The 15,245-nt window shown below is 37.7% G+C and overlaps 1 pseudogene; it reads right to left on the bottom strand.

Annotated features, from left to right (window-relative positions):
* The window catches only part of LOC120286268, a 69,303-nt pseudogene extending 54,277 nt beyond the window's left edge, over window positions 1–15,026 (bottom strand).
* Window positions 15,027–15,245: the final 219 nt, after the last annotated feature.

Raw genomic sequence — 15,245 nt, 5'->3', positions numbered from 1 at the left:
ATGAAATTATACGACCCAAAAAAAAAATCTAGATGAATTTATGAGAACAACCCCGTGCTAAGATTTACAGTTAGAATTACCAAAAAGTGCCAACAAGAAACCAAACAAGTGCGGGTAGAAACCTAAGTAGTCCAACTCCTACTCAAATTTTTACGTAGATTTATCTTCAATGTTACTATTTCAGGAGACCCTACCATCGCCCATGCTAAAGTGCTAGTGTCATTATAAAATGGGAGTGAAGAACAAGAATGGAATTTTCTCACATTAATACTAATTTTTAACGTGAGAATGGACAACGAATGTCTAGAAAGGTGTAAAGGAATGATTAATTCACTTTTATAACAGAATATACAGTGTCCCCCTCCCTTTTTTGGGGTAAATAATAGAACTACATTAAATAAAACTAGTCAAGTTTCATCATCTGGAGTTTATGTACTCCCAGCGGAGTCTACACAGAAAAAGGTCTTTAATAGCATTTGGCACATAGAAATAAAAACAATAAATAAAAAAGAAAACAAACTGCAGTTGTTCTTCCTTTTCAAGAAGGGCCAAAGAATCCGCGCAACCATCTTATTTGAAATCGGTTAAATTTTGTACTTGTATAGTTCTGTAAGCAAGTTCCTTCAGTAAGCCAAAATGGGTTTTATCAATAAATTATGATTATGGGTGCTTACGATATTTTCTTTTATGATTGGAGGATTATGAATATTCCAAAAAACTGTAGATTGATTTCAGTTCTAAATCTAAAAGAAAGGTGAAAATCTTGAAGGATAATATAATTTCCTATTGCTAGGAATAGAATATTTGTGCAATACCCGGTTAAGTGCATTAACTATTAAGAGTCATGCTTAGATTATAATCGAATTGGTTCTTATGCATTTTCCATGATGTCAAAGTTGAAGTGGCGACATTAGATTCTCAACCAGTGGAAGACTTGGAAGATTTCCAAGTCTTCGTTTTGTCCCAATCACCGCACCATGCGGGGCCTTTTTTTGGTCAAACCATTTAACATGAGTTCAACTCTAGACGAAATTATATGACAAAAAAAAACAAAAAACCAGACGAAATTATGAGAATAACTCCGTACTGAGATTTACGGTTAGATTTACGAAAAAGTGCCAACAAGAAACCAAACAAGTGCTAATAAAAGCCTAAGCAATCCAACTCTTGCTCAAATTTTTAATTAGATCTATCTTCAAAGTTGCTATTTCAAGAGACCCTGCCATCGCCTGTGCTAAAGTTCTAGTGTCGTTATAAAATGGGAGTGAAGAATGGGAATGGAATTTTCTCACATTAATACTAATTTTTGACATGAGAATGGACAACAAATGTTTAGAAAAGTATAAAGGAATAATGAATTTGCTTTTCTAACTGAAAATACAGTGTCCCTTCTCCCTTTTTTTTTTGGTTAAATAATAGAATTATGTTAAATAAAACTAGTCAAGTTTCATCGTCTGGAGTAAATGTACTTCCAGCGGAGTCTACATACAAAAAAGTCTTTAATAGCATCCGGCACAAGGAAAAAAGAAACTGCAGATGTTCTTCCTTTTCAAGAAGGGCCAAAGAATCCACGCAACCATCTTATTTGAAATCGATTAAATTTTGTATTACAACTCTATAAGCAAGTTCCTGCGGTCAGCCAAAATGGGTTTTATCAATAAATTATGCTTAAGGTTGCTTACGATATTTTCTTCTATGATTTGAGGATTATTCTTAAAAACTATCGAGTGATTTCAATTCTTAATCTAAGAGATAGGTAAAAATCTTGAAAAATAATTAATTTCCTATTGCTAGGAAAAGAATATTTGTGCAATACCCGGTTAAGTGCATTAATAGATTATAGTCAAATTGGTTCTTATGCATTTTTCATGATGTCAAAGTTGAAGTGGCAACGTTAGATTCTCAATTAGTGGAAGACTTGGAAGATTTTCAAGTCTTCTTTTTGTCCCAATCATCGTGCCATGTGGGGCCATTTTTTTGGTCAAACCATTTAACACAAGTTCAACTTCAGACGAAATTATATGACCAAAAAAAAAATCCAGATGAAATTATGAGAACAACTCTGTGCTGAGATTTACAGTTAGATTTGCCGAAAAGTGCCAACAAGAAACCAAACAAGTGCTTGTACAACTCTTGCTCAAATTTTTAGTTAGATTTATCTTCAAGGTTGCTATTTCAAGAAACCCTGCCATCACCCATGCTAAAGTTCTAGTGTCATTATAAAATGGGAGTGAAGAACGGGAATGGAATTTTCTCACATTAATATTAATTTTTTACGTGAGAATAAACAACAAATGTTTAAAAATGTATAAATGAATGATGAATACACTTTTCTAACTGAATATACAGTGTGCCCCCTCCCCTTTTTTGTTTTTGGGTAAATAACAGAATTACATTGAATAAAACTAATGAAGTTTCATTGTCTGGATTATATGTACTCCCAGCGAAGTCTACATACAAAAAGGTCTTTAGCATTTGGCACAAAGAAATTAAAAGAAAAAATACAAATAAACTGCATATGTTCTTCATTTTTTTCAAGAAGGGCAAAAAAATCCGCACGACCATCTTCTTTGAAATCAGTTAAATTTTGTATTTGTAATTGTACAGCTCTGTAAGCAGGTTCCTACAGTCAGCCAAAATGGGTTTTATCAGTAAATTATTCTTATGGGTGCTTATAATTGCTTGAATAACGGACATGGCATCCATTTCGACGTGTAAACGGGTGACAATATTGGCTAATTCTAATCTGAGGTCTTCTCTTAGCGCCATTTTTTCTTTGGCTATGTGTTCATTGTTCGTTAGAACTTCTATAGTTATTGAGACATTTAAACTCTCTCACAATTTTTCATAACCATGGATATTTTGCCATTATAAACTTGGATATGATATATAAAATCAGAAATTACTTTCAATCAATAATTATGATTTTTTTAATTTTGTGATTCCAGGAGTACGTGTACCGTTGGAACCTTCTTATTTGTCAATTTACATGATGGGTACTTCTCGCAGGTCCCTCAATTTTGGTTCTTATGTGGAAAAACAGCAGAAGTACAGCCCAAGTGCCATAACTTGGCACCGAGGGACACTTAAGTGCCATAACTTCAAAATGGTAAACTTGAGTGCCAGTTTTGAAGTTAAATGGGACACTTAAGTGCCACTCCGGTGAAAATCCGACCAAATGGCGACGTGGCAACTTTCCGACGAGTTTGGTCCAAAGCGGCGTTGTTTTGCACGCTAACGTGGTGGAGAAAATGGAAAAACGACGTCGTTTCGCGTATGACGTATAAATAATAATATAAAAATTAATTAAATTAAATTTAAACTTAATTTTATTTAAAATATTCAAAAAATTAAAAAATTAAGAAAAATTTAAAAAATTTAAAAATTAAGAAAAGAAAATTGGGGGGGAGATCAAACGGGCGGCTGAGGGCTGAGCCCTCGCCACGCCGCCTCCCCGCCGTCGCCGGGAAGGGCCGGCGACGGAGGGGGAGGGTCGGCCGGGTCGCCGGCCCCGGCCAACCGACGGCGAGGGCTGCGAGCCCTCGCCGGATCGCAACGAGGGCCACGACCCTTGCCCTAGATCTAGGCAAGGGCTCGCCGGCCCTCGCCAGCCCTTGGCCAGGGCCCGGCGACCCCGGCCGACCCTCCCCACTCCATCGCCGGCCCTTCCTGGCGATACTTACAAGCTTCATTCAGGGGGGCTAAAAATGTCTTGGTCCACCAATGATCAACTCCAGCCACCACATGAATCCATACAAACGTCCACTGGCTACCACACATACACCCAACCAAAATGCTCAGGGGCCATACGGAACACAGAGAGAAAACGAAGCAACACAGTCACTTCGAAGTCGCGGCCATGACTTAAAAATCAAAGGAACCAGAAGCAATACTAGCGAATTATATGCACATATCACGATCTGAGTATGAGATAAACGTATAAGCATTCAATTTCAGAAAGACAGCCCCACAATTAATTGGAGTGGTTAATAAAGAAATCTAACTTTTTCACTTGTTTATATCAAGTGATGTGATATTTCGAGTCAAATTTCATATGCAAATTAAATTTACCCGTTTGATCTAATTGGAGGTAGGTTATTTGATACTACAACTAAAGAATTAATAAAGAATTAATTGGGGTGGTTAATAAGAAGCCCCAGAATTGATTGGAGTGGTTAATAAAGATATCTAACTTTTTCACTAGTTTATATCAAGTGATATCTCGAGTCAAATTTTGTATGCAAATTAAATTTGCCCCTTTGATCTAATTGGAGGTAGGTTATTTGAGACTACAACTGAAGAACTAATAAAGAATTAATTGGAGGGGTTAATAAGAAGCCCCAAAATTAATTGGAGTGGTTAATAAAGATATCTAACTTTTTCACTTGTTTATATCAAGCGATATCTCGCGTCCAATTTCATATGCAAATTAAATTTGCCCCTTTGATCTAATTGGAGGTAGGTTATTTGAGACAACAACTGAAGAATTAATAAATAATTAATTGGAGTGGCTAATAAGAAGCCCCATAATTCCTATCCTCAAAAATTGCTCCCCATAAAAGCTATGGCATCACAATCTCCTCCGGCTCTATTTGATCTATTATGTGTTGATAGTCAAAGAACAAATAGCCTCCCTAGTAATTGGGTAACAAACCCCCTGCCTGCTCTATTTGATCCATTATGTGCTGATGCTCTTGATGTTTATGCACCAAACTTGGTTAAGTAAATCACTATCGATCGTATTTTCGACTATATAAAAAAAAATTAAAAAAAAAAACTCTCCTTCGGCTCTTCTATCACATACGTGCTCTAGTACAAACACAAAAAAATATATATAATAAATAAATAATAAAAGACAACAATATTATGTCACCGTCATTAGTGTACATGCTTTTATACTTGGTTCATTTTTCATTTCGATGGTCCGTCATGCTTTGCTAATCCAATGTGTCATGATGAGAGCTCGGCCTTGATATGATTTAAGAGGAGTCTTTCGAAACCAAACAAGTGAATACTCCTTCCGTTTATCATTAACCAGAATCATGATTGTCGCTGGATGGAAATTGAGATTAATGATCAGGAGAGGGTGTGGAATGTGACAAATTCAACAGTCGCATCATTGGCCTAGACCTCAATTGCACATGTCTACCACCACTAATCTTTTTAATCAGCTTTAATGTGTTCACCTTCTATCAAAGCTTCTATCATTTCCAAGGTATTTATGTTTATTTGCAATATTATCATAATCGTGTATAATGCATCCCTTATTTAGATAAAACAGTGATGACATATGAAATTTGAATTTTTTTTTTTTATCAATGATTATGATCTTTTCTTTTTGTGATTTGAGGGCTACTCCTACTCCTAGGATTGGAGAATAACTCCGTTTGTTGACTTGAAAGATAGGCAAAAGCCTTTTCGGTTGTCTCTCAAAGTTGGTCGTGGAAAAATTGCGAGATGCCATTTAAGAGTACTAACTACGTGATATGAACCATTAATCACGACATGCACGAGAATCGACCTAATTTGTCTCTTGTGGATTTGTGACCATTCCCTTCCCTTTTGAAAAAAAAAATGCTTATTTGCTTATAACTTTTAATATTACTTCAACAACACAAAAAAGCAAGGAGACTCGAGCAATACGTTAAAAAGTCTATGGCAAGACATACACAAATAGTATGATTGATTATAAGTAAGGTATCCCACGTTGATTGTGGATTCTTTACAGAGAGAGAGAGAGAGAGAGAGAGAGAGCATTCGTGCAACCATCTGCTTCTCTGAATATGTGATCAATTTTGCATTCCCACAGCTCTGTGAGAAGTTCCAGCAATCAGCCAAAAGAAGTTCCATCTATAAATATGCCTGTAAGTATTTATAATTGCTTGAATAACAGACATAACATCAGTTCCTATATGTGAATGTGCAACCTTATTGGCTACTTCTAGTCTAAGGACATCACATAGCCACATTTCTGCCACGATGTGTTCACTGTACGTCAAAACTTCTATAATTCCCAAGAGATTTATGCCAATTCATAATTCATTGTAATGGTGCATATTTTATTATTATTAATATAAAAAAAAAAAAAACGAGGTGACAATATATAAAAATAGAAAATATTTCAAATCAATGATTGATTTTTTTTTTGTTTTACTTAATGACTCCGATTTGTCAACCTAAAATGGTGGGGAAAAGTCTTTTCACGCGTCTCTCAATTTTGCTCTTTTCGTGTAAAACATGAAAGATTCCATTTTAAACTCACACGCCTTTGACATAACTATTTTGTGCTCTTTTCTTTTTGACCAAGAGAACTATAATGTTCACAATCGGAGGTTGTAAAAGCTCTGTCCAAACGAAGCTTCCCAATCCTCCTAAGTAGAGAAAAGCTCGAGAGAGGAGTCTTTGCCCATTTGAACCGAAAGCACGACTAAGTCGACTACGTGATTTGCAGGACCCTCTTTGGCCAAACCGTTTGACATGAGTCCAACTCTAGACGAAATTATGTGAACAACCCTGTGCCGAGAGTTTTAGTTAGATATCTGGAAGAGTACGAACGAGCAACCAAACCCTAAGCAATTCAAGTCCTATAGGCAACATCGCATAAAGTTAGTTATATAATTTACGTCTCCAATTGCACAGTGCAATATAAGCTTCCATGCTGAAATAAATAAATACTAATTATTTTCAAATATGTTATTTCAAGTAAACTGGCACCGTGCAGACCAAATGCTATTGTCGTTACATAATAAGAGTGGAGAATGAAATCGAATATTCCCACATCAAAATTACTTTTTGGCGCGATAATGGCTGAAAGATGTTTAAAAAAGAAAAGAGGAATGATGAATACCCATACACTTGAGACAAAGCACTTTCTTCTTCTCTCTTTTTCGATGAATAATGTAATTAAATATACGAAACAAGTCTACTTACATTGTCTGAAAGATATGCACTCTCAGCGGAGTCATTATACGAAAGGTCTCTAACAACATCTGGAACGGAGAAATAAATAGCAAATTGCAGACGTTGTTCCTTTCCAAGCAGACTAAGGCATCCGTGTAACCACATGCTTTTCTATATACGTGCTCAATTTTGTATCTCCACAACTCTGCAAGCAATTTCTAGCATTCAGCCAAAAGGAGTTTCGTCAGTAAATTATGCCTATGAGTGCAAGTAATCACTTGAATAACAGACATGGAATCCATTTCAATGTGTAAATGGGTAACATTATAGGCTAATTCTAATGTGAGGCCGTGTCTTAGGGCCATATTTCTGCCTTTGATGCGTTTATTGTGCATCGGAGCTTTTATAGTTCCAATGAGATTTATGCTTCTTCTTCATTCATCTAATCATGTAAAATTTGTCATAAGTTTTAATATGAAACAAGGTGATGATATATGTAATCTGAAAACATTTTCAATCGATAATTATGATCTTTTCTTTTGTGATTGGAGGATTAAGAATATTCCTAAGAACTGTAGAGTGACTTAAGTTTGTCAATATAAAATATGGGCAAAAATCTTGAAAAATAACGTAATTTCCTATTGCTCTGAAAAGAATATTTTCCCAAGACCCAGTTAAGTGCATTAACTATTAAGAGTCACGCTTAGATTATAGTCAAATTGGTTCTTATGCATTTTCCATGATGTCAATGTTGAAGTGGCAACTTTAGATTCTCAACTAGTGGAAGACTTGGAAGATTTTCAAGGCTTCTTTTTGTCCCAATCGCGACGCCACGTGGGGCCATTCTTTTGGTCAAACCATTTAACACGAGTTCAACTCTAGACGAAATTATTGACCAAAAAAAAAAATCCAGACGAAATTATGAGAACAACCCCGTGCTGAGAAATGATTTTTTCCGTCAATCCACATCCTACGACTTTGGCCATGTATAGCACCAGTCTAATGGATATTTAATTTCTATTATGACTCTTTCTTCAATCAAAGTCAAGTGTCTTTTCAGATGAGTATGGTGCTTGAATGGCCAATGAAATTTCCACAACCGAATTGCTTCTCACTATCTATAAAAAGCTTCTCTACTGGAAACCAACTCTACCAAAAAGCAGAATAACGAAACAAAAATATGGCACCCTCGTTGTTCTACATGTTTTGTACATGGATTGTCTTTCTCGTGATGATTCATACTCCACTTGCTAAGCCACTATGCCATCCAAATGAGAGCTCAGCCCTAATGGAATTTAAGCAAAGTTTCAAAATCAACAGAACAGCTCCTCTGTGTGTTTGCCCAAAGTTTGAATCATGGTCACTAGATGGACATGGAGATTGCTGCTCATGGGATGGTATCAAGTGTGATGAGGCCATTGGTCATGTGATAGGCCTAGACCTTAGCCACGGCTGTCTCTTTGGTACTTTATCTTCTAACACTAGCCTCTTTCACCTACTCCACTTGGAATCGCTTAATCTTGCTTGGAATGACTTCAACTCTTCCTCAATCCCATACGGCTTTGGCAATCTTTCTCAGTTACATTACCTTAATCTCTCTGTCTCACACTTATCGGGAAAAGTCCCTTCAGATATTTCACGGCTCTCCAAATTAGTTTCTCTTGATTTGAGTCTTGGGTCGGATCTCGAGGAGTCTCTTAGTTTTTATTGGGGGAATATTCTTAAGATGCCCAACATAGACAACTTTATTCAAAACTTAACTATGCTTAAAGAACTTGATCTCTCTTTTATAAACATGTCATCACCATTCCCTCATGTACTTGCAAACTTCTCATCTTTGAAGTCACTTAAGCTTGGAGGTTGTTGGCTGCATGGAGAATTTCCGGTGAGCATCTTTCAGCTACCAAACTTGGAAACCCTCGACATTAGCTTCAATTTCTACCTTTCTGGTTTTATTCCCGACTTACATTGGGGCAATCCCCTCAAATTCTTGTCTCTTGGGGGAACGAATTTTTCTGGGGAAATACCTATTTCGATCGGAAACCTTGTTTTCTTGAATGAATTATCAATTCATGACTGTAATTTCTCAGGTTTACTTCCCACTTCAATGGCCAATCTTTCTCAGCTTGCTCATTTAGATTTACTATGGAATAACTTTCATGGTCAAATCCCTGCTTTCTTTGCCAATCTTACCCATCTATCATATCTAGATCTCAGTTACAATAATTTTAGCGGTGGTAATGGGCATTGGTTTGTCAACTTGGCGAAACTCACCAATTTGAACCTTGGAGGTAATAGTTCATCTAATAGCAATGTTCTTTAACAAGAAAAAAAATGAAATGTTGAGATTCAATCAATCGCCAAACTCACCATCTTTGTATTTATTACATTTGGCAGATTGTCAGTTCAGCGGTCCTATTACATATTCATTTGAGAACTTGACTCAGTTGGTTTCGCTTCGACTTTATAACAACAATTTGCAAGGTGAATTTCCAAACTCATTATGGGAACTCAAGGATCTTGAATTTCTTGATCTTTCTAGGAATAATTTGAGTGGCACTGTGGATTTACACAAACTCAAGAAATTGAGAATACTAAATTTGTCCTTCAACAACATATCTTTTGTCAGCAAGGCTGAGATCAATGCCACTCTTCCAAAACTTTCCAATTTATATTTAGAGTCATGCAACTTACATGAGTTCCCCAAGTTTTTAGGCTACCCAGGCATATTAGAGGTTATATATCTTCCAGACAACAAAATCAGAGGGAGTATTCCTATGTGGATGTGGAATGGTAGCAGAGAATCCTTGCTCTGTATGTTTCTTTCCCAAAATTTTCTAACTGGCTTTGAAAATAATCAAATCAATCTACCACTACCCAAGTTGATTGGACTTGACATTAGTTCTAACCGGCTCAAAACAGAACTCCCTAGTCCTCCTCCATCAGTCAATTACTATAATATCTCCTACAACTTCCTCGTTGGAGAAATTCAATCTATTTGTAGTGGCAGATTCCTCGTCATTCTCGATTTGTCCAACAATAGTTTGAATGGCACAATTCCTTCATGTGTGGGAAATATGGATTATTTGACGTTTCTAAATCTTAGGAAAAATGAACTTGTGGGCATGATTCCTCGTGCTTACCCAAAAGGCTGTATGATGAAGGTTATAGACCTCTCAGAGAATCGATTACAAGGGCCGATTCCAGGATCTTTGGCGAATTGTACAAAGCTAGAGTATTTGAACCTTGCTCACAATCAAATTCTTGATGGGTTCCCTTTTTGGCTATCGGAGTTGACCAAGTTGAAAGTTATTATCTTGAAATCCAATAAGCTCTATGGTCCAATTGAAGCATATCGAAGCCAGTTTAACTTCAGCTATATGCATATCATTGACCTTTCATATAATAGTTTCAGTGGCAAACTTCCTTGCAAGCTATTGCAGAGTTTCCATGCAATGGAAGTGATAACTAGGCAAGAACTGTTGGAATATATGAACACTCAGGCAACTATTGGTCAATCCATCAATAACAGTGTAGATATTATGATTTATGACATGAAATTGATGAATAAAGGTATAGAAAGGGAATACTCGAAGGTTCCATTTGCACTTATGCAAATTGACTTCTCCAATAACAAATTCGAAGGACACATACCCGATCTCATTGGAGATTTGGAGTCACTTATTTTGCTTAACCTTTCAAGCAACGTTCTGACCGGTTCCATTCCGCCATCCTTAGCAAATTTGACATTACTAGAATCTCTAGATCTTTCTCAAAACAAGCTCTCCGGAGAGATCCCTCAAAAGCTAGCCCAACTTACATTTCTTTCATCTTTCAATGTCTCTAATAATCAATTGTCAGGACCAGTACCACAAGGCAGTCAATTCAACACATTCTCAGTCGATTCATTCACCATGAATGAGGGGTTATGTGGAAGTCCTTTGCCAAAAAAATGCACAAAGGTTGGGGATAACTTACCATTACCACCATTTCCCCATGAAAAATTTGGCAAAGAGTCCCTATTCAACTTAGAGTGGAAATTTGTGCTAATTGGCGTTGGAGTCGGGTTTTTGATCGGCATTGTGTTGGGAAACTTTATCATTGATGAGAAGAGCATGTGGTTCTTGCACTACTCCGAGAGAATGGCAAAAAGATGGAAAAGATTGGGAAGCCATTGAAAAATAAAGAGTTATGCATGTAGTCAGATACTTATGCGACACTATCATAAATGTAACCCTTTGTGTGTTTAGTTTGTAATGGAAACACGAAAAGATAGAGCATACAATATTCCTCTTGTCGTACTATCATTTAGTTGAATTTAAAAATCATATGTTTTTCTATTTTAGAATTACATGGCTTGTCTTTTCTCTCGCTCTTTATCTTCATATGTCTGAAAGAACTTAATGTTAAAACCTGAATTTTTGCCGGCAAAATTAAGCATATAGTTTCGCAAAAAAAAAAAAAACTAAGAAATAAATAATGGTAAAAAAAAGAGGAAAGTCCTTAGGTTCGACCCTATACCAGTCCAATAACGCCCATCACTTGCGAGGCCCAATCCGGGCAGCCCAGGTCTGATTGAAGTGAACTGAAGCCCACAGGACTTCATATACAAGCCCGGCCTCTTTCCTTCTTTGCTTCTTCTTCTTCTTCTTCTTCTTCTTCTTCTTCTTCTTCTCTGTTTCGTCTCTAAAGCTCAGACGCGCACGTGACGGAGGAGAGGAGCGAAGCAGTTGGAGCAAAGAAATGAGCACCCGCGCGAAGCAAAGCAATACACGATGGCCATTTTTCCCTCTGGATTTTCTCTCCATCGCCATCAATCCACCGTCCACCACCTCCAGTCACTGTTGGCCATCCCAGCCGCTCGAGCTCATTCGCAGACGAAACAGAGCACCCGCACCAGAGAACAGAGATCGCCAAAAACCACCGAGAATGAATTGATACGAGCTCCTCTCATCTATTTTCTCTCACTTATATGTTTCCTTCATTGATTTCGGGCCACCGGTCAACGCCGTTTGCCATTCCCGAATCGTCTGGTTCTGTTCTAGTCCGTTTTGAGGCCGAGATATCCGAAGAGTTCGAGTCTTCCTTTGAAGCTTCTTCGCCGGTGCCAATCATCGGAGTCAACAGCTCTAAGAACTTGGTTATCTGTTCTATCACCATTGGTGGCCAGAAGCTGCATCTCCAAGGTATGTACATCATTTCGATGATGCTTCTGTGCTCTGTGTTTGAACCGATCATTAACAGTTCGTGAAAACGACCGAGTGAGATCGCATATATATTCGAGAGGCTGTCTTTCTGAAATTGAACGCTTATACGCTTATCTCATACTCAGATCGTGATATGTGCATATAATTCGCTAGTCTTGCTTCTGGTTCCTTTGATTTTAAGTCATGGCCGCAACTTCGAAGTGACTGTGTTGCTTCGTTTTCTCTCTGTGTTCCATATGCTATGCTGCTTCGCTCTACACGCGCATCCCATCATACCGTCAACCACTTCTTGGCGGAGGCTGCGGTGGTGGGAAGCCGGTTGGCCGTCTCCACCTCCGCCTCAGGGACGGCATCGAAGAGAAAAGGCGGAGACATTTTTCGGGAAGAGGCTGCTGAGCCTGGTGTACGCAAAGCGCAGTGCGGGTGGTAACGACTTGCAAGTGGAAAAAGGGAGGAGGCGCGGTGCGCAAGTACCAGCTCAACCGCATCGTCAAAGAGCTTCACAAGCGCAAGCGCTACAAGCATGCCCTCCAGGTTCTCCTCTCTCTATGTCAACTTATTTACACACGAGCAATACTCGTACTTTTGCGTGGTTCGCCGTGTAGAAGCTCGAATGCTTTAATATAAGTGAAGAGTCGATTCTTCAGAGAAATGGACACCATTGAAAAGGCAAAGCTACGAAAGGAGAGCTCTATTAGTTCAAAATTATAGGTAGATAGGAGCTAAGCAAGTGACTGATATTAAGTACGTTTATCGACGTGGTGGTTAAATTAATCTAGCGTATCCCACATTCATATCTCTGATTTGCAAACCAATCTTACTCGGGTGTCTAAACGGCCAATAATATGTCAATAACAACTTCTAATTAAATCTTGAATGCATAATTGATTGAGAAGACCAAACAAGGTAATTGCACAATTAGATTCAAACAGACTATTTTACTTTTTAAACAGCAAATAAATTCATTGCCGGGAGTTGATCAAGTTCTTACACAAAATTCTACTTTCACGAAATGCCTAGTAGATATAGCCATCAATCCGAGAGAGGTTTGGAGCCGCAACATTCATGGTGACTTAGTTAGTACCTCCAACAGAATCCGAATCAAGCAATGATATGCCTGCCCAAGGGGTCGACACAAATCTATGAGTTCAATAACAGGATCTCGCGACAAGTGGAACTTGTCAATGAAATAGAGATGTAAACTTGAGTTGATTGATCAGAGGCGACAGTATTTTAGATTCATGAGCTATATCTAGAATTATTTCCTGACAAAGAAACTCACTGGACAATAATAGGCGAGTCACAGGAACAATCGCATACGAGTCGAATATATCTGCGTATTAATGTGTGTATGCTGATGTCCTCACAGATAACACGTGCATCCTGTTCACGATGAAGATGAGAGCTGCTCATTTTGTTATTGAGTTACTTGGTTTAGCACTAAAGACATTTGCGACAAATTTCTGATATTTTATGAATGCCAGAACACGACGGCGATTGAGTTCCTGGATCAACCCAGACAACAACGATGGGCTTTGTCCACTTATCCTTCTTTGCCTCAAACAATGACGGGATGTCAAGAACAATAACCTTATGTCCTTTCAACCAAAGTTTCAAAATTTCTCAGAAGATGCCGGATGATATGAAAGGAGCCAACAGCCTAAACATAAGTAAGCACAGAAAGCTTCAGGGAATTAGAAGATTAGAAGGTTTCTTATCTTGAAGTTCGATGCAACTATTGATGCATCATAACTCAGCTATGACCAAGGCAATGAAGGTGGAAAAAATTCAGACTGATATCACAAATTGCAGACAGCAACTGCATCCATGACGGGTGTAAAAGAACTCCAATGTTAGAATTTATCCCCTGTTTCATTAGAGCAAGAAATTTCTCTAGTCAAGCAGAATCGTATGCATCTGTACTTAGGCATGGTAAGTTTGCTGTTGTGTCTAGCATGCTTCAATCCCCATTTTGAAGCTAGAACTAGAACTGCAAGTTTAGTTCAGATTTACCATTACCTATTCAAAACTTGACGCTTTACAAGATCAGAAAAGACAATTTGGCGGGCTATCAACTTCTCCATCAGCTTGTAGAGTCTCCTCCCCAAACACAGCAACAACTTATTTCCATTCGCCAGTCCCTTTCTTTAATACATCCTGCAAGCACAACAAGGAATTCAAGAATTCCAAGAAGGAAAATGCAGTCCTCATGTCCTGTAAAGTGGCAAGATGTCATCCTCACCACATGGATCAACACAATCGTTGAAACTTGCTAGAACAAGAGTAACTCCCTGCAGCATTTTATGTGTACTCTCAAGCGAAACTATCTGCCCATTGTTACATACTCTATCGCCTCATAAAGGGAAATCATGAATATATTTAGCCAATAACAAAAGCATCATTTACCCAGTCGATCAAGAAAGTGAGATCTTTCAAAGAACGGCACTCTCAAGTTTGCACAATTTTCTCCTTGTTGGAGATTCCAACTTCAAGAACATCCCCTTGCTTTTCATATTTCTCTTAAAGAAGGAAAGAAATCAATAGTAGACATGCTCAATGAATGTAAAATAAACCATCTACCATCCCCTTGGTTTCATATTTCTAGACAGAATTTGACATACATATTGTGATTGATTTACAATCATCTACTTCAGGAAAACTCTCAAAACATCCTTTTCAAAGATCACTGTAATAGACCTGAACAAGGGAACATTCTTGAGGAATATAAAGTAAACCTTAACTAGGCAAAGAAATCAATAGGACCAATAATCATAACTTAAGCATCCACAATATATATATATAGACACACACACGAGCAATGATGTCAGCTTCAACAGCAGGGACACCATGGGCCTTGAAAAGGTTGGAGACTATACTCTTCCTAGATGTTATTCCACTAGTTAGACCGACTATCCTCATTCTTCTTGTTTAACTTCAGGTTATCAAATCAAACACTCTGAATAGTTGGGACGTGCTTTGTCTACTACAAACCAAGCCAAAAAATAAAAAGTTATTTTTTTCATTCTCGCTTCATTACTAAAATCAACATCTTCATGTAACCTTAAGTGGCACAACCTCTACATTCAATTAATCTTATTAAAAACAAGTCAGTTAGGTTGGCAAAGATAAACATTGAAT

This window comes from Eucalyptus grandis, chromosome 5 (assembly GCF_016545825.1).
Source record: "Eucalyptus grandis isolate ANBG69807.140 chromosome 5, ASM1654582v1, whole genome shotgun sequence".
NCBI classification, from domain to species: domain Eukaryota; kingdom Viridiplantae; phylum Streptophyta; class Magnoliopsida; order Myrtales; family Myrtaceae; genus Eucalyptus; species Eucalyptus grandis.
The sequence above is the reverse complement of the archived record's forward strand: the minus strand, read 5'-3'. Positions and strand labels throughout refer to the sequence as shown.